This window comes from Strix aluco, unplaced genomic scaffold, assembly GCF_031877795.1.
Source record: "Strix aluco isolate bStrAlu1 unplaced genomic scaffold, bStrAlu1.hap1 HAP1_SCAFFOLD_52, whole genome shotgun sequence".
Classification (NCBI taxonomy): domain Eukaryota; kingdom Metazoa; phylum Chordata; class Aves; order Strigiformes; family Strigidae; genus Strix; species Strix aluco.
This window is the reverse complement of record NW_027436610.1, coordinates 2,086,746-2,108,247: the sequence shown is the minus strand read 5'-3', so window position 1 is coordinate 2,108,247 and position 21,502 is coordinate 2,086,746. Positions and strand designations below refer to the sequence as shown.

General features: G+C 52.9%; 1 pseudogene; it reads left to right on the top strand.

Moving 5' to 3' along the window:
- LOC141919052 (hydrocephalus-inducing protein homolog) overlaps positions 1 to 21,170 on the top strand; it is a 106,220-nt pseudogene extending 85,050 nt beyond the window's left edge.
- Positions 21,171 to 21,502: the final 332 nt, after the last annotated feature.

The window sequence follows — 21,502 nt, the reverse complement described above, 5'->3', positions numbered from 1 at the left end:
GAGCCCAGTTCCTCTGTCCTGGTACCTGTGTACCAGGGCTCTGACCTGCTCTTCCCCAACCCTTTAGTCTCTGAACTGGGACGAGATAAGTCAGCTTTCTGCCATAACAAGCTATTCCTTTTTTAGTGTCCTTGGAAATAATCTTTACTGATGGTGTTATTTATTTTTCCCTTCTTGGTTTTATACTGTTTCCATGCTGTGCTTGTGCTTTTTGCACGTCTCTCATCACCGCTGCCAGCAAATTTGCCACATCTCATCTGTTGCCTCATTATTTACGTGCTGTACTGCATGATTTGATGAAGTGAAATGATATTTAACTGTTATTCTGGAAGGCTCTGGCTCTTCAGAGCAGATTCCTCTTGTGAATGGCCCTGATAGGACTGGGAGGAGAGGGGTGAGGGGGAGCTGTGTCGTGGGGTACAGGAGCACCAGCCAGGGAAAACACAGCGGGCAGCACTCACTTCATTGCTTGCCAAGTGGTGAATGGGTTAGTAGCAGCCCTAATGATTTCTCCTCTGCCTCTCCTGCAGCCCTGCAGCAGTTAAAGCACAGAGCCTGACCTTCAATATCAGTGGGGATGGGAATCTGCCTCAGGTGACAGTCCTGCGCCCGGTCCTTCACAATAAGAGCGGGAACCCTCTGCTGCTCTTCAAGAAGCTGTTGCTGGGTGATTCAGAAAGACTCCCCCTGGTCCTTCATAACAGCGGCATCGTACCTGTCCAGGTGAGGACCTGCTCAGGGGGTGCTCTGGTCTGGGAAGGTTCCAGAAAACATGGGAAAATGACTGACTTCTGCTTTGCAGGAAGGGAATTCCTCTTGGAAATGTGTTTCTTCTGACTAGTCTGTCCTTTTCAGTTAAACACAACACAAGAAGGTTGGTGGACTACTTTTCCCCTGTCTCCCTTCTCATGTTTTGGTTCTTACCTGGGCACATGTGATGTCCTAGTTACATTAGATTGTATATGATCCCATTTTACTACATTTGAATTAAACTCTGTTGTAGTTTAATTACATTCTGCTCCTTTTAGTATTTTCTGTCCTGTTTGGTTGTATTTTAATTACATTCCAATGCCTCTGAACAGTTTTTTTTCCTGTCTGATTTTACTTAAACTTTGTGCTAACAGCTGTGTTTGAAGCAGGGAAGCATGCTGGGTTCTCCATGCTGGACCAGCAGCAGTGCGGTGTCAATCCACATGCCATCCTGTACCCACACCACTGGGGTTGTGTTCTGTGTTCCCTTTTCTTAGTTGATGATAGACCTGTTGGATGAAGGGGGAGTTTTCTTCTTGAAAGCCAGGCTCGCCACACACTGCATCTACCAAGCTGCAGGCATGGAGGAGGACGCTCCTGGAGAAGGTAAATTCAATAACCATCAAGTGTGGTCAGTCATTGGGAAGATGTGTGCCCTGCTCTTGGCTTGGCCAAGCAGCAGCCAGATGTTAGACACAGTTTCTTTCCTGGGGCTCTCTGTACCCCTAGTTTTTCATGTGGATGCTTTGTAGGGTTTCCTCCTAACAAGTTGTAGGAAGTTTTTCTGTTCTTCTGGACATGGTGGGTTGGGTTGTGGGGGACTATCACCACTTCAGTGAGGTCTTCGCTGCATTTGGGAAGTTACCAGCCTGAATGGAGGCAGCCCTTGAGCCCACAGCCAGCCAACAGAAATCAAAACCACCCTTTGACTCAGCTTTATGTATAGCAGGAGCTGGCTGGGTGCAGTTTGAGTGAGAGCTGGGTGTTACCCCGAGGTTAAGACACTTTAACAGTGATATGCACAGTGGTGTCATAGTCTTGTGACCATAGGAGGAGGGTCTGGAACCATCGGTGGGAGAACCTGTGCTTAGAGACAGCTGGGTTTCAACCTCTTATTCCTCCTATACCCCATGGAAATATTTTTCTCTCTACAGCTGTATCACTTTTCTCTGATTTCCATTGTTGTGCAGAGAGGAGGCCTCACACCGCTTCCTTGGCCCTGCATCATGGGGAATCAGCAGAGTTTGATGTGCTTTTCAAACCCACCCTGGCCCAATGTGTGGAAGGGAGGATCCACCTATCAGTGGTGGACAACCCCTATGAAGAAACCAACATTCAGCTGGTGGGTGAAGGCTACGAGGATGACTTCATGCTAGATAACATCCATGAACTAATGGCAAACAGTGAGGAGAACGCTGAGGGCAATATGGAGGAAGACATAATTGAGGGTAAGAGAGGAGAGACTGACAAGATGGAGCAAGGAATAGGAAAATCCACATTTCTGCTCACCTTGTGCTGGTGCAGGTGTGGTCCAACCTTAGGAGACAGATCCTGTTGCCTTTTGTAGCCTGGAGAGCAGCCACACTTGAGAACAAAGGGAAGATCCTCTGTCAAGGGAGAAGCTTACAGGCTAGTAGGGTGGGGTCAGAGATACCAGCATTCAGCTGAGTATCTCTAAAAGGAGGTCTGCTCGCCCGTGGGATACTGTGGAGATGAAGACCGTGTATGATAATCTGTGTCCTCTATAAGAGCAGGCCTGTGCTGTCACCCAGCAGAGCTGGCGGTCTGTGAGCGTGCCAGCCGTGTGCACAGAGGCAGTGCAGGCTGTACTGCATGTCTCTGCACAGCTGCAACCACATGTTTAGGGATGTGTCAGGGCGTTTCCCTGAAAGTGGTAGGATGGGGAGCAGCTGCATCTCCCAGGGGGAGGAAGGTTTGGAGCAAGGAAGAGTTGGACATAACGTGTCTGTAGATGGGGGGGGGCAGATGGACCTCACCACACGCTGAGATCCCTTGCTCTCATTCTTAACAGCTGCCAGAGGTGGATCACATCCAGTTCGGGGACTGTCACATCGGGACACCCTACACCGTGAGCTTCACGATCACCAATCGCAGCAGGACGGAGGCGATGTGGTTTGAGTGGCTGGCAGGCGCCCTGTTTCACTTCTCCCCCCAGGTGAGCTTGGACGGCTCTGCCTTTCCCCGCTGCTCAAGCAGTGCCCGGCGGGTTCCCAGGAGCTCGCAGGGAGTCCCCACAGACCGGTAGAGAGCCATGTAGGAGCTGCGATCCCTGGCTTTGCTGGGGCAGGGCTGTCTGCCCCACAGAAAAGGCTCCATGTTACGGGAGGTGGCATCTTTTGTTTGTACTTTATCAAACCTCAGATAGATACACAGTAAGACGCAGATTCCTGGCACAGCTGCTCAGCACATCAGTCCCTTTGCTGTCAGTCCTGCCCTTGCCAGGGATTCCAGTTTGGTCTTCGGTCTCTGGTTCTGCCTAGGTGGGACACCTCCATGCTGGCTGTGCTAAGAACATCACAGTGACCCTGAGATCGGACATTGCAGTCGCCTTCAAAAAGCACCCTGTGAGGTGTAAGGTGGCTCGGATCGCTTTGCAGCTGCTGCCAGAGCAGGTTCCCGACTGGGACGACTGCCTGCGCACCATCAAGTGGGTGGATGCCATGAGGGGCCCGGCAGCCACATGGCCTGTCAAGAAGAAGGTAAGAAGCACAATAGCAAAAGCTAACTGAGCGTCCACAAGAAGAACAGCCGACGGCAGCAGGCTGCCATCTCTGCTGGCTAAGCAGCTCCTGCTTCCTCCTGACATGTAATCCACCCGTGCGGTTAACCAGCAGTGCATTTCAGGAGAGAGGTGGATGCACGGTGGCCTGATACACCCCCACAAGAAGGGGAAGTCTTTTTGACAAGAGACATTTTGCCACTTGCAAACTATTGGTCTCTGCCAAAAGCAGAAGTGTTGCAGCCTGTGTTGAATGCCACATTTTATGATAATACATTTTATGGTGTTAAAATCTCTTCACCTGATTCAGTACCTTTTCACCAACAAGGAGTTAAATCCACTGTGCTCTGTCTCTTGTTCTGAAGTGGAGAGCAACACTAGTGCTCTTCTGTGTGTGCTGGCTACCCCACCAGCACGCTGTGGGCGAGCTCTGAGCTCTGCCTACACTGGTACCAGAGGTTCTGGTTGTGGTCTCTGTATGGTGTAGGATGTCTCATTATGGAGCAGCCCAGGTACTGTATGGCAGTCACGCAGGAGTCTGGAGAAGTGTCATCTCCAGAAACTCTTGCTTTTTACTATTGTTGTTGCCAGACACATTTATCTTGGGTGATGGTTCTTCCCCAGTTTCTGAACCATTTTAAGACCTGTAAACCGAACTTCTTCCCCATCAGAGCATCAGCAGTCGGAGACTTTCCTAGTGAGTTCACTCCCATCCCAAAATGCCCATCCCCAGCCACCACCAGTGTGGCTGTTGCCCCGCACATGACATCTGGAAAGCACTTTCTCCTGAGACAAGAAGGAAAAGGTGCTTTCTAGGTTTGTTCAGTCTTGGGGTTCTCCATCCACAGAGCTCCAGCAGGGGAACTTAATCCTGATTTGGAAGCCTGCTGGATTTGTAGGAGGCCAGGAAAAAGGTCAGACACTACAGGGTTGAAACACAGAGGCTGATACCCGGTCATAGTCCCCATGGGTGTATTCACAGTCGTGGTGACTGCTGTGATCACTAGGTAGAAACAAATACTATAGCGGAAGGGTCAAATTTGGTTATCTTTCAAGGGAAATAAATGGGAATGGTCCTTTCTAGCCCTTATATGTGGCTGATTTTAGAGGCCAAAAGATTCCCTGCTCAGCCTGGCTTTCTGGGCTCTGGTCAGTGATTCTTCCCTCTCCTGTTCAGAGGTGATCGAGACCGACCCAGAACCAGTTCACACTGTCCTGGAGAAGAGCATCCGCGAGGTGGAACTTCGCCTCAGTGCTGTCGTTGACTATGCCGAGTTCAAGCTGAAGACGGACATGATTGAGTTCAAGGAGACCTTGCTCTTCCAGACGAGGATGTTCACATGAGTGCTGGAGGCCAGACGGACCTACAAGTGGGGACTGCCTTTGCCCAGGGCTGACCCATGTCTGCTTCCCCAGAGCTGTGCTGTGCTCTCCAGTGGCCACTGCTTTTCCTTCTACTCATGGTCCTGTGCTCGCTAAAGTTACACTGACATGTTTATTGCTCGGCCACTTAATAAACCTCTTCTGATTTCTAACAGGCTGATCAGCCTTGGAGGGGGGTGCTCCTGCCTGCTGAGTCTGAGGTTTCAGCTTCCACACATAATCTGGCACATCCCAGGGCCTGGAGATCTCCCACATGTGGACCTGAGTCCCTTCTCGGGCTTTACATTCAGTCTCACCTGCTGTTCATCCTTTTAAACAAATCCTTTATTGTTTCATCCTTTCCAATTCCTGGCTAAGGTGCTGGGGCCCATATATATGCACAGAAAGCCAAGCAGGAGATGGTGGCTGCCATCGCACCAAGGTGTGCCAGCAGAGGTTCAATTCTGCTGTGCCTTTCTGCTGAGAACAGCCCTGGTTTTGCTTTCATTGCATGATGCCTGTCCTTATCTGCTCAAGGACGGGTTTGCAGTCAAAATAACGTAAAACGGAGACGTAAGACCAGAATAAGTCTCCTGGGCACCATGTCTGCCCTTTCCTCTGTAACTTCCAAACTCGGAAATACTTCTGGGGCAGCCCAGGGCAGCAATCTAGATGTGGCAGAGTTGTCTGGGAAAGAAGATGCTACTCAGCATAAAGAAAGGGGTGTCAGGAGCCCACCACGCAGTGTTACTTCTCTACTCACTTTGTATTTATTAGGCTTTTTCTTTTTTTTTCTTTTTAAACTCCTCCTTGCTTTCCAGTTTCCAGCTGTCCAATACAGGGAATGTGGCCCTGGAATACACCTGGATGGCGGCCATGGAGGATGAAAGTGCAGTGAGCCGTGCTGGGGAGCCGCTCCCGCCCAGTCTGGATGGTAAGGGACTGGCTCTGTGTGACAGCTCAGGGTGCCTAGGGCATTTTGGTTGGCAGCTGAGGGCTTGGGGAGATGACCATGCCGCTTCCCCCCAAAACATAAATTTTTTTTGTCCCTGTCTGGTTGTCCACTTTCATCAGCACCTTCCCAGCTGCAGCTGGAGACTTTTTCCCTGCCCCTTCTCTACCTCTCAGAGCCTCCTATGAGTGCTCTGACACTTGTGCTCTGCACGGGAGCTGAGCCTGGCTTGGGGGAGAGCCACGTGGTGGGTCAGGTCTGGGAAGGGGGAGATTCGGGCACCTCTTTGGGAAGTCTCTGAGACTGGGGAAAATTGATGGTGTAACGACGAGTTAGCTGACCTGCAGTCACTGTCCGTGTGCAATTCCCTGATCCAGGGAAAATGCGACGTCACTGTCGAAAACTAACCCTCTTAACTCGGGCAGGGGAGTGTTTGCTGCAGGCAGAGCCCCTGCTCGCAGCAGCCATTGGAGCTCAATGGCGGGGCCATGACTCACCAACCCGCAGTAACGCGGTTGTGTCTGAGCGCACAGTCTGCTTGGGAGCAGCGTGGTTCTGCGGGGAAACAGGGCTGTGTGTCCAAGAGGTCTCATCAGAAACAGGAGTGAGGAGAGCTGGCAACCCGTGTGTTTCCTAGCACAGGCAGCTTGCCTGATGGTCAAGATGGGACAACTCAGCCCAAGTCCTTGATGCCCTGAACATGCTTATCTCCCTCCTCTGTGCGTCCTGGCATTGGCTCTTCCCCGGCACAGGGCACACTTGTGCTGAAGCCAGTCTGCTGGGCTGTGCCATCAGCTCTCTGGTCATTGGTTATGAAAGCCCAACAAAGAGGAAGGGGGGAAAGGGTGTGAAGGTCAGAGCAGCGCTGTTCCCCAAAGCCTTCTCTCCACCACATGTAACAAGCAAAACTCAATTCTGCAGGCGACAGGGGAGCAGGACTTAATGCTGTCCTTAATGAACATATCCTTAATGCTAAGCACTGAGGCTTGTATCGGCAGTAGCGTGGCCAGCAGGGACAGGGAAGTGATCTTCCCCCTGTGCTCGCCACTTGTGAGGCCGCACCTCGATTACTGTGTTCAGTTTTGGGCCCCTCACTACAAAAAGGACATTGAATTACTCGAGCATTGTGGCATTGCTGGAGAACAACGGACATGTTGTGAGCGATCCAGACCAAGGGGCCTCACTGTAACAGCAAGCTGCAGCTGTGTTCAAGGACATAAACAAGGTCGAGACGGCCTGAGAAACTACATTCCTGGCCAAGAGATAAAGATGTTGGAATGTCGAAAACAGGGGGTCTACCTGGGGGGAGAGCAGCGCGTGGACACCACACTGGGACCAATCATAGAAGGCAGAAGGGCGAGTGAACAAGTAGCTTTAGCCTATTAACAAGAAGATAGTGCCGCGTGAAGCTTCTGATAGTGTATAAATTGATGTGTATCCTGTAATAAAGTGGCATCAACTTGATCAAATTGGTCATATAAGTTGTGTCCAGGACTTCCACGTCAGCAGAGCGTGTCCAGAGAAGGGCAACGAAGCTGGTGCAGGGTCTGGAGCACATGTCGTACGAGGAGCGGCTAAGGGAACTGGGGTTGTTTAGTCTGGAGAAGAGGAGGCTGAGGGGAGACCTCATCACCCTCTACAACTCCCTGAAAGAAGGTTGCAGAGAACTGGGGATGAGTCTCTTTAACCAAGTCATAGGCGATAGGACAAGAGGGAATGGCCTCAAGTTGCACTAGGGAAGGTTTAGACTAGATATTAGGAAGTATTTCTTTCCAGAAGGGGTTGTTGGGTGTTGGAATGGGCTGCCAGGGAGGTGGTGGAGTCCCCATCCCTGGAGGTGTTTAAGAGTAGAGTCGACATAGCGCTTAGGAATATGATGTAGTTGGGAACTGTCAGTGCTAGATTAACGGTTGGACTGGATGATCTTCAAGGTCTTTTCCAATCTAGATGATTCTGTGATTCTGAGGCTGGCTGTACTGGGACGTGAAATGATGCCCAGAAATTTATCCAGGTGCTGTAACACACACATCTCTACTGTTAGTTCCTGGACATGATTTGGTAATGAAAGCTGGCCAGAAACCATTCTGCAGAAGTTTGCATTTAGGTCCCCAGTCCTGGAGATGGAGAGAGTTTAACAGACTGGAGTGAAGCAGTTGGCTTCAGTCCTGGGCCCGTTGAATTTGCTAACATACACATAGTCTCCTGTCCGTCATCTCAGTATCTTTACGGAGTGATGTTCAGTGGTGTGTTTTGATTCAGGCAGCTCTCTGGGTCTCTGCTGGGCCTTGTCATGGTATTTGCTGCCCTGCACCCTGTTCTCCACCTGTCCTCACTTTCCCACCTGTCCCCAGGACTTTCTGGGATTATGATTTAGCGAGCAGTTACACAGAAGCAAAAAGTAAACAGTGCACTTTCCCTGTGCTTCACTGGGAGTCCTGCTGAAAACCCTTGGTGCTCCAAGTGCATCCCAGCTCCCTTCTGTCCACCTGCAGCAGGAGGCAGAGTTGCTGGGAACAAAGGATTTTCTCCTTGAAAGAAGATGTCATGCTATAACCTCTTCCTTTACTGCAGGGGGTTTCCTCGCCTCCACTTCTGGTGCCTCTGTGAAGCTCCAGTCTAGCCGCTGTTCGAGCCAGCTGGGCCGCGCTCTGGAGCAGGTCTCTTCCTCCCTGAGCTCATCTCTGAACACCGTCAGTGCCACCTCACCGTTCTCTGTCAAGCCCCGCAGCAGCACCATCCCTGCAGGACAGGAGCAGCTCTTGTAGATGAAGTTCTCTCCGGTGTACGTGGGGGACTTTGAGAGCCGTATGCTCTGCAGGTAGGAAGCATCCAGGCACTTTTCAACTCGTGCTACCGCTGGGTAGTTGTGGTATTGCCTGTGATTGGGGTGGGTGGGAGTGCAGACCTGGGGACAGCCAGCCCCAGCGAGGCAGCAGAAACAACCAACATACAGGAGCAAAGGCAAATTATCATCCAGCCTTGGTAGAAGCAGGTATGGAGACACTGGGACAAGACACTGTATGAAATACTAAGCTTCTGGAGGGTTCCAAAATCTGGAACGAGAGATCCAGAAAGGCTGTCAAGGGGCCAGCTAGTCCCTAGCTATGCTTTTTTATCAGACAAGCATGGCCACCTTATCTACCTAGAAACCTGTGTGCTGCAGTCAGTCTCTGTGTTTCTGCCATTTCACCTCCACTGCCTCTGATGGGGAGTGCAGTTCTGTTTGATTTGCTGATCGGTGCTTGCATGGAGAGAGGATGCAACACTGTGCTGCACAAGGAGATAAACAAGCAGCTGGCTGGCTGGAAATGTTAGTCTGGCTAATACTGGTCCCTTTCTTTCTAGTATTCCTAACCTGAGGCCAAATCAGAAGGGCCCAGAGGTGGCTGTGAAGGGGAGAAGCCTGATGTCACTTTGCCACTTTGAGCTGGAAGACTCTGACTACATCACTGCAAAAAGGCGTGTACCAGAGTTGCAGGGACCAAAGGGGGCAACATTAGATCTCAGCACAAGAGTGATTGAGTTTGAGGCAATTGGAGTGCGTGGCAGGCACAGCAGGTAAGTGTGCGGACATGGCTTCTCCTGATGACCGTCTCCTGGTTACCCTTCTTAACCAGAGACCTCTCCAGCTGCTCTTCCAAGCCTCAGGGCACATTTGTGCCTTGTCTGTGATCTGCTGACCCTTGGCCACGAGTCTGTTTTGGACCTGGCACAAGGTGGTCACTGAAGTCCAACTGGCCCATTTTTTGTTCTCTTTGTCCCTTTCTTCAATAAGGTATGGGTCAGTCTGGGACAACCACGTAACCCCAGCTTGTGCAATAGGGCCAGTACAACCTTTGTCCCTTTGAAGAGCATCCTTGGGACATTCTTGCTCTTTTGAGATACCAGTCAGACATGGTCAATGAAGGCTGCAACCACAACCAAGAGTACCATCTTCCAAAGGAGTTTGACTGGACTTGATTTTACCATTTTCGCTTGATCTTATCGTTTTAGCATGCAAGACTTTGGCTATATCCTTGAGAATTTCTTTGTCAATAGACATTAATCTGTAGCCACCCGGGAAACAGACAGGGCCCTTATAAAGCAGATGAAATATTTGTGCTCCCAATCTTGTTCCACTGTACCAAATAACTCCTTCCGGGTAGTGTCGAGGATGGGCAGTGCCTGATGTCTGCTGCAGGACAGAGTCACTAATGTCCCAGCATCACCTTAGTAGTCTTTTTTGCTTTGTGTTCCCAGGACCTTCATGGTTATGAACCCAACCAGTTCCACGTATTCGTTCCAGTGGACTTGCCAAGACCCTGAAGCCCCACCAGAACAGGTGGCCGCCTTCTGCCACACAGAGAGAGGTTGCATCCAGCCAGGGAAGCAAGCAGAGGTGGGTGCAGAAATTCAGGCTTTGGATCTTCTAGTTTTGATGACAAAAGCATGTTTGGGGGTATTACCCCTGTGACCCCTGAGCCAGCAGCTCTAAGTGGGCAAGGTCTCCTCTCTTCCCTGTGTTCCTTTAGCGAGAAAGCCCACCATGTGCGGTCAGTGCAGGGCCAAGAGCAACAAAGCACAGAAGCAGCACTGCAGGCAGCATTTGAGCCCATCATGGGGGACAGCAACAGGCTTAGGCAACTAGCTGTGTTTTGCAGGATCACCTGTCAGAAAGCAGATGCTCTTTTCTTGTAAACTGCAGCCATGATTTGTGCTCAGACGTGATTGTGAGTTCAAGCGGTATAAGCAGTCACCAACTCATTTGCTGATCCATCATGGATGTCCCTGTGCCCACTCCCAGCCTGCCAGGGTGTAAGGAGAACACATTAGCTCCAGGCAGCTTTGCTGTGTCTTAAAAGATGCTGAATTTTGGCTTGCCACAGAGTGCAAGAAAGCATCCTGTATCAGTTACTGTGGCTCACCTGAGAAGTGGTAATTCCTTACATCTCTGTAGTTTGTTTGGTTTTGATCACATATCCAGAAATTACCCACAAAAATTACAAAGAGGCAGTTTGGTGGCACCCACGTTGTGCTGCTGTCACGGGAGCTGGACGACTCCTCTTGGCAAAGAGGATGTTACTTACCCTTGTCATATAGATCAGAGAGACTGGGGGTCTCCACGAGTGCCCTCCTCTGTGTCTGGGACAGAAGTGGGGTCTCGACCCAGTGGTGCCCTGTAGCATGTGGACAGGGCAGCAAGGTCAGCGTTAGCTCAGGGTTTGATGCCTTGTTGTTGTATCCTCTGGCATTTCATTGCATGGGATCATCGTACCCTAAGCAGGGCTGACCAGGGCTTGCTCCATAGTGGAAGGCCCTGGAAGGGCAGAGTGCTGCTCCTGCTTTCTCCCAGGCCTGGGGCCTCACCAGGGCCATTGCACAGCTGCTCTCCCATAGAGCAGGCAACGTGTGGCCAGGAAAGCCAAGAGATGGCAAATGGAGCAAAAAGGGTCTTCTCTCGCCAGGTTTCCCATTACAGTCTTCTTCACACCAACACTAGAAGGAGAGGCGGTCTTCAGCCTCAAGTGCGATGTCAAGAGGAAGACCCAGTCCCTCTCCTTGAATATCAAGGCCACCGGCTATAGCGTGCACACGTCTGTCAGGTGTGAGGACAGCGACGGCTGTGTCACGGAGCTCAGTGCACAGGAGATCGTCATTGATTTCAAGGAGGTGAGCAGCACTGCTTCCCTGAACCATTTGCCCCACAAAGGCCTGCAACGTTGGGCCTGAACCAGGAGCTTCACAGAGACGTTTGAACACAAGGGAATGTTTTTCTTCATTTATGGGTCTCTGGAGGGAGGGAGATTGATCTTTCATACAGGTCATTAGCTGAATATGAAAAATGCAGGAGCACATTAGGGAGGAGCACTTGCTGGGCAGCTGACACTTTGCATGTGCTCTAACCCCCAGTCCTCACTGCTTTTCCCTGCAGATACAGCTGAACAAGAATGTCCAGCATCTCTTTAGCATCCACAATAACAGCAAGTTCAGCTTCACCTTCTCGTGGGAACTGAGTGGCCCCGCAGCCTGTAAGCAGGTCCTTACTGTCACCCCTCAGACAGTTGTGCAGGCGAAGGGAAAGCAGAGACCCAGCTGGCTTTTCACCCACAGAGGATGTGCTCTTTAAAAGACATAGAGCTGACGCTGCAGGTGAGGCACCAGGGTTTAATACGGGACCTTCACCTTCCCTACGCAGCAGCTTGGCAGCAGGAGCCCAGAGCTAGGGGTGAGCTCTGTCACTGAAGAGCCTGAACGAGGCAAAGAGGCTCCTGTTGCAGAAATAAAGAGCCTGACAGCTTCTGAATGGAGTATTTTAATAAGTGCTTACCCAGGATGACTTTGGGAAGCACTTTTGTGGCAGGGCATATCCCCCAGGCCCCCTCTGCCCCTAATCTGGGGGGGTCCTAGATGTGTGTGGAGATGGAGCTGTTTCTCCTTGCCAGGCCTCTGCTGTGCTGGTCCCACCGTGCAGAAAGGTCCTGCCAGCATGTGGCCGCACAGCTCAGCATGTGGCTGCACAAAGCAGGGCCACGACTCTCCAAAAACCCATTCCCTCTTGGACCAAGCCTTCTACCTTCTATTGCCATTCTGGAGTCTTTTGGCACTTGCTTTTCCTTATTGTCAGTGCAGCCAGCTGCCCCCCATCCTCTTCCTCGGTGTTTGCAGTTGTAGTTCCCATATCTTCAGTGGGCTCATGCTGTCTTTCTCCTCGCCAGATCAACAAGGGTTTACCTGCGTGTTCCTGGCCACTGTGGTAATGCCCACTGTCCACTTCTCCACTACCAGACTCAACTTTGGAACCTGCTTCATCTACTACGCTGGAGTGGCACCTTCCCATCAGAGCCTCATCATCACGAACCAGCCAGATAAGGATGTGAGGTAGGCCTTCTCCACACACTCCTTCAGCCCTTGCTTAGCATGTGCCTGCTCCATGTCCTCATGAGCACTGTGGGTGACATCCTGAGGACGCAGGGAGTGGAGACAGGAGAGCCCTAAGTAGCCCTGATGTTGCACACACAGCCTTGTGACACCTCTGCTCCTCTCAGCTGTGCTTTCTGCCAGTCTGAGCTGCTTGTTCACCAGCACCTCACACCTCCATGTGGAATTCCCAGGGTACGTCCTACGCCCAGGAGGGACAGTGGCGGTGCCCATCACTTTCTATCCCAGAGAGATTGCGTCTTACCATGAGCTCATCCCTTTTGAAATCAACGGTCTTTGCCAGCAAACTATTGAGGTCCGAGGAAGGGGCACGGAAATGAAGGTGAGATGAAATCCAAATCTTAAAACCCCAGGTGGCACAGGCCGCGGGCACAGCTTTCTCGCTCGTTTTCTTCATCTCTTCCCCAGCCTACCATGTTTTAGTTTTCTGCCACAAGGGTGTCAGAAAACCTTTTCTCCTTCTTTCCTTTTGCTTTATATTAATTTCTCCTGCCTTAGGTTGACGTTGTGGTGTTTTGCTGATTAGGGATATCAATTAAACTCAGACACCAGAGTGAAAAGAGCAGGCGTATTTTACTAGAAATAACTAAATAATATAACAGAATAATACAGAAAACATACAGTAAGAAAAGACAGAATAGTGCACTTAAACAAATAGGAAAATACAGGGTAATGCATCAAATCATTACTACCTGAGAGAGAGAATAGTGATTAAGAAAGATCCATCACCACTTGCACCCGTTCTCACCATCCAGACCCGCAGGCGCTGGGCAGCCCCGGGTGCAGCGAGGATTTGTTGAGCCTGTCCCGGCGAGTGGGAAATCCTACGCGGGGCGTCCACCTGTAGGTGAGGCATCCAAAGTCGCTGTGAGCGGGTCCAGCCTTATATACCTAAAAATCAGCAAGCCAGAATAGCTGGCACCTTTGTTTTAAGTGGAAATATCTGGTTTAAATTTCACATTAGGTTCCCCCCAGAGCCTGGCCAGGGCTCAAGGAAGAAACTAAGGTAATTTCTCTGCTTATTGGATCGGATTATGCACAAGGTCTCACATCAGGTCTCGAGGACAAGCACCTGTCTTCATGACTCTGTTATTCTATTCATATATAAAGGAAGGGAAAGATACATCCAAGATAGCTCCATCCTCCATGCATATTTCATTAATGATTACATACTGAGTTAGCAGTTTTGGTTCAGGGCCTGTTGCTCAGGCTTCAACACTTCCACCCTTTATATCAGAGTAGGTGGTTTGTTATAACTTAGTATAATACCTGTTAGCACAATGGTTATCAGTTATAAAATATACAGGATTCATCTATAGGTCAACTCTGGCTTGGGCCTATTGTCCAAGCCTTAGCACTTCATGTGGAACCACAAGGAAAGGTGGTGAAGCTGGGAGCCCTCTTCATCAGACAGACGGTGAAGAAGATTGTCACCATAGCCAACAACAGTGCTGCTCCTCTCACTTTTAAGCTCAGTCTCAAGTCCACCATGCCAGAGCTGCAGGAAGGCCCCTTCCTTCACTGGAGAGCACTTTGCTGTGCCTCCAGGGATGCCTGCAGGTAGCTGTGAGCTGCTCTGGGGGGAGCTAGTAGCTAATTACAGTTGTGTGCTGTCCTGTCCTCCCTGCTGGGCAGTGTGAGTGCCTCATCTGAGCCAGGTGTCAGGACTCCCCTCATAGCCAGAAGTGAGAAGAAGGTACCATTCCTCACCTGTTTCAGACACATATGTTAGGATGTATTAGGTATGGAAATGTAATCTTTAAAGACCAAGAGTTATGGCTCTCCTGGAGCTCAAGTGAAATTACTTTGGAAGACGTAGTCCAGCTCACCGTGGCTGGATGCACACATCACAGGAAAATTCCTTTGGTAGCTGAGGATGCGTACCTGGGAATGAGTAGGACTGGGGCAATGTTGATGGGAACAGAACAGGAATGGGAAGACTCTATGGAGGATTCACAGCTCGGTTGCCCGATGAAGTAGTCTCCACTCATTTCTTTGGGCAGGTTCTCTGCTTGAAGCCCACCAATGAACTAAGCCTGAAGCTGAGACCTGTAAAGTGGAAGTGATCTTCTCCCCAAAGTGCTGCATCCAGCCGTTCACTGAAGAAGTGATGTTGGAGTGCAGTGGCCTGGTGCGTTCCCTCTTCATGGTGCGGGGCTCCTGCCAGGGCACCCACGTGAGCTTGGACCAGGAACACCTCAGCTTTGGAGTGGTGGTGCAGCAGAGCTACACATCCTGGCACCTCACCATGCAGAACACGGGTGACATAGGAGTCAAGTAATGCAAAACCCTGTCCTCTCTGGTGGCCGAGAGCTTGGGTGAGGGTTGGATGGAGCTGTAGCTTGCCCAGAGAGTTGTCCTCTGCTTTTCCATTCCAGTGGGGAGTTGTGCAGCCAAGGCTGTGCAGTCAGGCCCTGGAACTTAGCAAGGGGTACAACCAAAAGCTTGTTTACAGATGGGTGCAGCTGAGTCCTGCCCAACCTGAAGCCTTAGTGCCAGGTGGCTCAGCACCCTGCCTGAGATGCTGTGGAAAAGCCCACAAGAGAATTAGAAACGGCACGTTGTGTTCGCAGCCTCCCGGTTGTTAATCGTTCCTTTCTGTCCTTGTGCTTTCCTTGGCAAGGTTTAAGTGGGACATCAAGAGCTTCAAGCCAGATTTCTGCATCAGCCCCACAAAGGGTTACATCTTCCCAGGAATGGACGTCCCCTTCGTTGTGACCTTCTGCCCCTCTAAGCTGAGCTGTGCTATCCAGTGCGAGGGCCTGCAGTGCTTCATCGAGGGCAGTGAGCTGCTCCAGCTTATGCTGGCAGGATGCTGCATGGATACCCCTGTGTCCAAAGAGGTAACTGGAACAGAGACAGGACAGGTGCCCCCTTACCCCACCATTTGCACCACATCTCTCCCAGGGCAGGAACTAGAGGAATCTTACAGGCATAGAGTCACTCCTGCCTGTCATCCTGCCTGGGTGTCCCAGAGAGCTGAGAAAACCCCTGGGCAGGGTTCCCAAAATCTGTGAGCCCTGTAGTTGCCTTCCTCCCCTATTAAAGGTGCTGTTCCTCCAGCGAGTACCTCAGCTGTCCTGGCTCCGCCCTGCAGCACCTTTGCCGTGGGGACACCCTGCAGGGCTTTTCTGAGAACCCCCCCACGTCCCCCAGAGCCACCCAGCTATAGCCACAATATGGCACCTGCACCCACATTTTTCCTCCCTGTCGGGGTGGGGGAGGGCATTCAGCACTAGGAGCAGACAAGGCATCTGCATCCAGCTCCTGGGGAACAGGGATGCCACGTGGAGGACTCCTGGCCCTTACAGGCCTTGCAGGAGCGTGCAGCTGGGAGGTGTTGGCTCTTGCTCCCAAGAGAGAATCAGGAACTGCTCATCAGCCTGCCCACGAAGGGACTGCGCGGCTGCAGGACTTGTCCTTGCACAGGAGAGAGATGCTTCCAGGGCTTTCAGTTTTCTTTCTCCCCTCCTAGGGAGGCGGCAGCCCCCTTCACCCAGCATGCAAAAGACTCATTCCTCTTCCTTCTCTAAGAACCAACAATTTGATTTACGCCAAAATCTATGGCTCAAATGGAAATTTGGTATACGACAAGGAAAAGCTGCTCCCTGTGCATAAAGCTAGTCAGAGTGGAAAGGGTTCCTCGCTGTGACCAAGCAGCCTCTGTGCTCCTCTGTTGCAGACGCTGACTTTCACGTGTGCCGTGCGCGAGAAGCACAGTCAGACCATCCTCCTGTCCAACCCGAACAATAAGGACGTGCACTGTGCAAGGCGTCATTGAGGGGGCAACACTGGAAGGGGCCTGAATTTTTCCACAAGCCCTACACGATCACTTACGAACCCCTAACCATGAACTCTGAGAACAAGAAGCATCAGGTATGTGAGCTGTGCCAGCACGCTGACCCTCAGAGCATGACCCTCATTGCTTTGGGCAGGAGGTTGGACGAGATGACCTTCAGAGGTCCCCTATGAACAGAAATTATCCTGAGATCCTATGTTGGAAACTGGGTTTCTTGGTGGCTAGAGGCCAGGTGTAAGGGAAGTTCAGGTGGGAGGTCTGGACTGACTACTAAACGTACTGGAGCAGCTAACCTAAAAAGCCAGGCTGTCTGATGGTCCAGGAAATGAAGTTTGTTTTGTGCAGCTCCTGGTCGTTGCCTGTGCAGCCCAGGGGGGCTCAGAGACCCCTGTGCTCAGCCCTGTGGGCTGCACAGGCTCCCCACACCCTGGGCGTGACCACTTCTGCCTGCACTGCCCTGCTGGGGCCCTTTTGCAGCACGCAGGGAACTAGAGGGGAGAAGCTGCCTTGCCATTTCTCAGTGCCCCCCCCCGGCCATGAGCAGCCAGGTGGGAAATGACACTGAGATCTCTCTTGACATCTCTTTCAGGAGCTTTGGAAAGAGCCCTTCCTGCAGGTCTGGGACTGGGCAGATGGGGGTGACTGGCCCCTCTGGTCGCATGGGCAGACCAGGGGCAAGCTCTTAAATCAAGGGGGTCAGTGCAGAAGGGCTCTGGGGTGCTGGAGCTGCTGGGGTCCTTGTCCCACTCCAGCTGACCTTCTCCCACACCAGAATTCAGGCCTGAGTGGAGGCTGGAGACTTGTGGGCACAATCTCCAGGGTGCTCAGCAGATCTGTGCCCTGTGGGGTTGGACATGCTCAGCATCTCTTTAACATACAGCCCTGCATGAAGAGTCCCGCAGTTTTCAGCTGCTCTGGAGGCAGAGGAGATGCCCCAGGGTAGGTGGCTGTGACCCACTGGCACCCCAAATGAGGACTGGATATGAACGTTCCATGGCTCACCCTGGCTGGTGGGACCCTGCCGTGCCAGCTGACAGGCAGTAATGCTGGGGCAGTTGAGCTTAGCGGGACTGCCACCCCCTTAGCACGGCTGTCCCTGCACGATCACAGGGCTGGCAGCTGATGTGCCCAGGGAAAGGGGTGTTAGGATGGTCAGAGCAGCTCTGCTGCAGGGCCGCTGTGAGCTTTCTCTGCCCAGATATGCTGCCCGTGTCCTGTGACTGCGCCAGCCCCGGTGGGAACGACGATGCCATCTCCACCGGCGCAAGACACGGGGCTGCGGTCACAGCTCTGCCAGCTGGACCTGCCCAAAGCTGCTCAGGTGGCAGCCTGAGACATGGGACTGTCCAGGTGTGCTGAAGAGCCAGTAACTGGTCCAGGCAGAGAGCAGGCGAGCTCACTTACCCTATTTCTTGTCTCTAGGGCTCCCTCTATTTCCCATTGCCAGATGGGACAGGCTTGTACTATCTCCTGCAAGGGACTGCTGAGACCCCAAAGTGTTCAGGGACCATTTCCAGCAGGTGCCATGTAGGACTTCCTACACTGAGCTCATCCCTGTCTCCAACTGGCTGAACAGGCCACACAGTGGTGACTCTAGCCCAGGAAGTCTCATCCCATCAGCAATCCCTGCAGCAGTGCAAGGAAGAGCTTCCCACTGCCTGGAAGCTCCTTCCTGCAAGCTTTTCACTCTCCTTGGCTATTTCTGCCTGTAGGTGTCTGGGATCACACTGACCATGTTCTGCCTACGCAGACCCGTCCCGGAGGGCTTTCCTCCCAGGCGGATGAGAGCTGGCTCCCTCGGGGGCATTGAGGAAGAGAGGGGCTGGGTTGTACCCCACCATGAGGGGTGTCCTGTGGGAGTCCTTCCTGTTGACCTTCACTGCATTCTTCTCACCCACAGGTTCCTTGTGGTGGTAGACATGCTCAAACCAGAAAACCTGGAAAGCAGTTCTGTGCTGCAGGGGCTGGAATACATTGATGTGCCAGGCTCTGCCAAGAAGGACTACAAGCTCACCTTCCTCTCCTACAAGGAAGCAGTCTTTAACGCAATGGTAAGTGTGGACATGGGGCTGTGGGGCCTTCCAAGGAGCTGTTGGCTTCCTGAGAAGCTACATGCCTGCTCTCATACCTCCCCGTGCCCACTGGTGGGACTGTAGGTGTCCTGGGTGGGTACTGAACAGCAGGCATCTCTCCACACCCCCCACTCACCTTTCAGTCTCTGTGAGGGTCCCACCGGGGGCTGCTAAGCACAGGTGGACCAGGACACTGGTGAGCTGGAATCAATGGGCAGTCGGGAGAGTATCAAGTAGAAATACCTCACACGCTTTCCCCAGCCTCGCACTCTTCCTTGGTGGCTGCTTACAGCCGTTCTTGGAAGCAGGGTGCTGAGCTTGGTGCTCTTGAGGCTGGCTTCAGCACAGCTGGTATATTTTTATGTGCAGAATGACCAGCGCTGCCCTTTTTCTCTGATTCAGGTGACCTTCCTCAACAAGGTGACCAAGGAGTACTTGTTCTACATGGTGACTTTCAAGGCCACTGCTTCAGGACCCATCAGCACTCTTGAAGTGACCGCTGCTGTTGGGCAGAGTGTCTGCCACCGTCAAGGTGGACAACCCTCTGCCTGTCCCGGTGACATTTGCTGTACGTTACAAAGTGCCCGACATCAGTGTTCCCCCACATTTCACTGTTCCTGCGCAGTCGGAGGTAGGAGCAAAGCTCATGCAGTGTGCTCTCCTCTCCTGCAGCCTTTCTGGGAGTGGGTGGTCCTGAGGGGTGACGCCCTGCATGAACCATCTGGGGCTTCTTCCCAAGGGTGACAGCTCCCACCTACTAATAATCTGGAGGGGAAGCAGAGTGTAAGAAGATGCTTAGTGGGAATCGCCCTGCGCTGGTGGAGTCTGCCATGCTACCCCTTCTGAGATGCTTCCATCAGGCCTCACAGGACGGGTCCTTGTGCCACAGGCTCTGTATTTAGTGTGGGTATTTTCAGTTTACAGTGGCTGCAGGGCATGCCTCACCCCACTGGCAGGGAGTTTGCAGCCTCCATCGATAGGTGTTTTGTGCCCTGGGGGAGTAGAGGGGCATTTAGGGTGGGAAGCTTCTGGGATAGTGCTGGAGGGCTCTGAGCTGTTGGGGACGGTCCCCCGAGTGAACTGTCCCCCAGATGTAGCAAGGCTCTGCCCCAGAGAGAGGGACCTGGAGCAAGGGAGGGTGCTGGGCTGCCTTCCAGCACTGCTGGAGCACACCAGGGACCGATTTCCCCTGTTGCAGGCCCTGCTTTCCCCATCTCTGCCTGACTCAGTGGCTTCTCCTTTGGTTCCTCCCAGGATGATCTTGTCTGAGTATCAGCCTGTGAAAGTGGGCGAGAGCACCGGGTGCCTGGTGCTCCGGAGCAGCAGCTTGGGCTCTTTCTATTACAATCTGCACCTGAAAGCCACCATGAGTGGGCCGGAGAAGCCCCTCTACTTCTGCACCACACTGGGCTCTAGTCAGACCATGACCACCAAAATAATGAACTACGCCCAGCAGAAGACCAACTACCACTCCAGGTGACCCCAGCCTGCCCTGGGCCCTTGCTGGGAGGCAGCTTGTCTGGCCAGCATCAGCCCTCTCTGTCAAGGGATCCTACCCCTCTAGCTTGGCCTGGCTGAGCTGGGGTGGCCACATGAGCCCACGGGTCTCCCCACCAATGCTGGGCTTGTCCCCAGCCGGCCTGTCTTCACTTGCAGATGTTCTCTGCTGCCCTTTCTGGAGCTGCTCTTGCAGGTTCCGTGGCCCATGCAAGACTTCCCCGTTACTGCCAGGGCCGGGGTTTAAGGTCCTCCAGAACTTGGGTGCAGGGTTGTCCCTGCTGGGCACGTTTGGACACTCCTGATGGCCATTCCTCACTGGCAAGTGGTGGGGGGGACAGGCGCAGTGACAGGCAAGGGACAGGGACCCTAGACAATGTGTCGGTGGGGACCTTCTGTTTCTTCCTGAGGTGCTGGATCTGCTTTTGTGACCCGCCCCCTCCATGGTCTCTTCTCTCCCCTGTGCAGACCAACTGCTCCGGCTTCCTGACGGAGAAGACCATCGGCGTGTCCCCTGCCAACCTGGGAGGCTCGGAGGTGAGCATGGATGTGACCTTCGAGCCCTGCCAGCTGGGTGAAGCCAGGGCCACACTGCAGCTCTCCTCCCTGCTTGGTGGGGAATACAGCATCCCCCTCTTGGGCCTGGCCCTCCCCCCAAGTCCCAGGGCCCCTTGCCTATCCAGGCTGATGACAGCACCTCCATCCCCTTCAAGAACATCTTCCTGCAGCCCATGGCCTTCCAGTACCGGGTGGAGCACCTGGCCTTCACTCTCAGGGCCCCCGAGAGCTTGCGCTCCAAGCAGACCACCTCCCTCTCCGTCTCCTTCGAGGGTGGCCTGACCCCTGGCACAGCCCCCGTCACCCGCAAGATGGTGGTGTCCTGCACTGGGGCGGGGGGTGTCTCCTGAGTCTACTACCTCCGGGGCCTTCCCCCTCACAGGTGAGCTGTGCCCCCCCAGGAGCCCCTTGGGGTCAAGGCCGTGGCCGTTGGGGCGTGACCTGAGGGCGCAGTTACTGCTACAGCGGTTGCTCTGGACTAACCCCCTTCCCTTTGCAATAAACCCGCTGGCTTTGCAATAACCGTGCTAGTTTTGGACTAAACCGTTGGTTTTGGACTAAACCTGCTTGCTTTGGAGTAAACCCAGCGCAGACCGGGGTGCGGGGCCGATGGCGCCGGGGCTGGGGCAAGTGCAGGAGTCCTCCGCACTGCGCAGGGGTGCTCTGCAGCGTGGCGGAGGGGTCCAGTGGTGGCTGAGTGGGAGGCAGCGGTCGGGTGCTGAAATATGAGCTCTGCAGGGGGTGGAAGGCGGTGGCCTACAAGGCTGAGGAGATGGATGGGGGTGGCGGGAGCTGGCCCGTGCTGCTCGGCTCACACTGAGCCTGCTGTCAGCCAGCGCCCCTGCATCCCTTTC